The sequence below is a fragment of the Trichomycterus rosablanca genome, unplaced genomic scaffold, assembly GCF_030014385.1.
Source record: "Trichomycterus rosablanca isolate fTriRos1 unplaced genomic scaffold, fTriRos1.hap1 scaffold_333, whole genome shotgun sequence".
In the NCBI taxonomy this organism is placed as follows: Eukaryota; Metazoa; Chordata; class Actinopteri; order Siluriformes; family Trichomycteridae; genus Trichomycterus; species Trichomycterus rosablanca.
Genome location: NW_026947161.1, coordinates 20001 through 22500, shown reverse-complemented (window position 1 = coordinate 22500; position 2500 = coordinate 20001). Strand labels below are relative to the sequence as shown.

The window sequence follows — 2500 nt, the reverse complement described above, 5'->3', positions numbered from 1 at the left end:
CAAACATACATACATCGTAAACAATCCTGAGCTAACCCCTTGTCTTTTGTAGCTAAGCTATGTGTGTTTGCACTTAACTAGTGTTTTCAAAGATGGTCTATGTGTCTGTGAACTGTGAGGTGCTCGGGTAGTGTACGGCAGATCCACCCCCAAGCACAGCAGAGGGGCAGGGAAGGCCCTGTCTCTTGGCAGGGGCAAGCAGACCCTCACCACCAGAGCAGAAGGGCAGCCCCCTCCCCCTCTCTCTCTCTCTCTCTCTCTCTCTCTCTCTCTCTCTCTCTCTCTCTCTCTCCCTCTCTCGCTGGGCAGGGGCCAGCAGTTCCCATGGGTGAAACGGTCTTTTTCCAGCGGAAATTTGTCCAAAACCCGCCCAGGGGTCGTCACCACCACCAGAGCGGCTGGGCAGGCCCCATCTCTCCCCGGGCAGGCAGCCTCTCTCCCTGGGCAGGCTGGGCCTGTGGCCTGGGTGAATTTTCGGCCTCCTGGAAAACTTTCGGCAGGGTCCGCCCCCTCCCTGGGCACGGGCGGCGGCTCCCCTGGGTGAGCGTCCCCTTTTCGGTGAGATTTTGTCAAAGTCCAAAATCCACCCCGGGGTCACCACCACCACCACCACCACCACCACCACCACCAGAGCGGCTGGGCAGGCCCCATCTCTCCCCGGGCAGGCAGCCTCTCTCCCTGGGCAGGCTGGGCCTGTGGCCTGGGTGAATTTTCGGCCTCCTGGAAAACTTTCGGCAGGGTCCGCCCCCTCCCTGGGCACGGGCGGCGGCTCCCCTGGGTGAGCGTCCCCTTTTCGGTGAGATTTTGTCAAAGTCCAAAATCCACCCCGGGGTCACCACCACCACCACCACCACCACCACCACCAGAGCGGCTGGGCAGGCCCCATCTCTCCCCGGGCAGGCAGCCTCTCTCCCTGGGCAGGCTGGGCCTGTGGCCTGGGTGAATTTTCGGCCTCCTGGAAAACTTTCGGCAGGGTCCGCCCCCTCCCTGGGCACGGGCGGCGGCTCCCCTGGGCGAGCGTCCCCTTTTCGGTGAGATTTTGTCAAAGTCCAAAATCCACCCCGGGGTCACCACCACCACCACCACCACCACCACCACCAGAGCGGCTGGGCAGGCCCCATCTCTCCCCGGGCAGGCAGCCTCTCTCCCTGGGCAGGCTGGGCCTGTGGCCTGGGTGAATTTTCGGCCTCCTGGAAAACTTTCGGCAGGGCCTCCCTCTGGGCAGGCTCGGCGGATCGCCTGGGTGATTATCGGCTGGGTCTTCATACCCAGTCAAAATTTGTCTAAGCCCGAAATCCACCCCGGGGTTCACCACCTCCGCAGCAGGGCAGGCCCTCCCTCTGGGCAGGCCGGGCCTGTGGCCTGGGTGAATTTTCGGCTGGGTCTTCATACCCAGTCAAAATTCGTCTAAGTCCGAAATCCACCCCGGGGTCACCACCTCCGCAGCAGGGCAGGCCCTCCCTCTGGGCAGGCTCGGCGGATCGCCTGGGTGATTATCGGCTGGGTCTTTATAAACAGTGAAAATCTGTCTAAGTCCGAAATCCACCCCGGCCCCGACGGCAGCCGACCCCGCACCAGGCCTCTCTGCTGGGGCAGGCCGAGAGCCTTTCTCCCCGCTATGGTCGTCTGGCGGGTGTCGAGTCACGGAAGGGGTGTGCTCGGGATAGTAGGAGGCCGAGAAACGAGAGCAGCTACGAACCACGAGACGAAGCGCCTGACAGATCGGAACACACGACCCGCCTGGGGTAGGCACCTGCCCGGCCCGGGCAGCGAGATCCTCCCCGCGTAGCGGTGTTTGCCTCTATGGGTGGGGGCGGTCGAACCGGTGGGGGTCTCCCCGCCGACCGACCCTCCCGCCGGCCTTCAGAAAGAGACGTAGGTGGCCGGTTGTCGATGGAAGCAAAACGATGAGAAGAGGCCGTCGGACGTCGGTCAGGGGACAGGGGGGGGGCCCGTCTGCTCTGCAGCGGTCAACCCGTGCTCTCCTCTCCGCTCGTCTCTGCGGTCCTCTCGAATCAGCGTTTCCCAGTCGAGCCTCTCGGAAGCGAAGAAAATCAAGGCACGTGCGTGGCCTTCCCGAGCCCCCTCTTCTCTCTCTCTCTCTCCCTCCGTCTCGCACGGAGAAGGAGGAGAAGAGCGAGGTTGGGGAGACGGCCCCGCTTCTCCTCGGAGAAAGTGCTACCTGGTTGATCCTGCCAGTAACATATGCTTGTCTCAAAGATTAAGCCATGCAGGTCTAAGTGCACACGGTCGGTACAGTGAAACTGCGAATGGCTCATTAAATCAGTTATGGTTCCTTTGATCGCTCCACACGTTACTCGGATAACTGTGGTAATTCCAGAGCTAATACATGCAAACGAGCGCTGACCTCCACCGGGGGATGCGTGCATTTATCAGACCCAAAACCCATCCGGGGGGCTCGGGCCCCCCGGCCGCTTTGGTGACTCTAGATAACCTCGGGCCGATCGCGCGCCCTCCGCGGCGGCGACGTCTCATTCGA

The 2500-nt window shown here is 62.3% G+C and overlaps 1 non-coding gene across 1 annotated transcript in view; it reads left to right on the top strand.

Moving 5' to 3' along the window:
* The first annotated feature begins 2179 nt into the window (after positions 1-2179).
* The window catches only part of LOC134307769 (18S ribosomal RNA), a 1842-nt gene continuing 1521 nt past the window's right edge, over positions 2180-2500 (top strand). The window contains exon 1 of the ribosomal RNA XR_010010142.1: positions 2180-2500. This exon is cut by the window's right edge and continues 1521 nt beyond it. This is a non-coding gene — a ribosomal RNA (18S ribosomal RNA).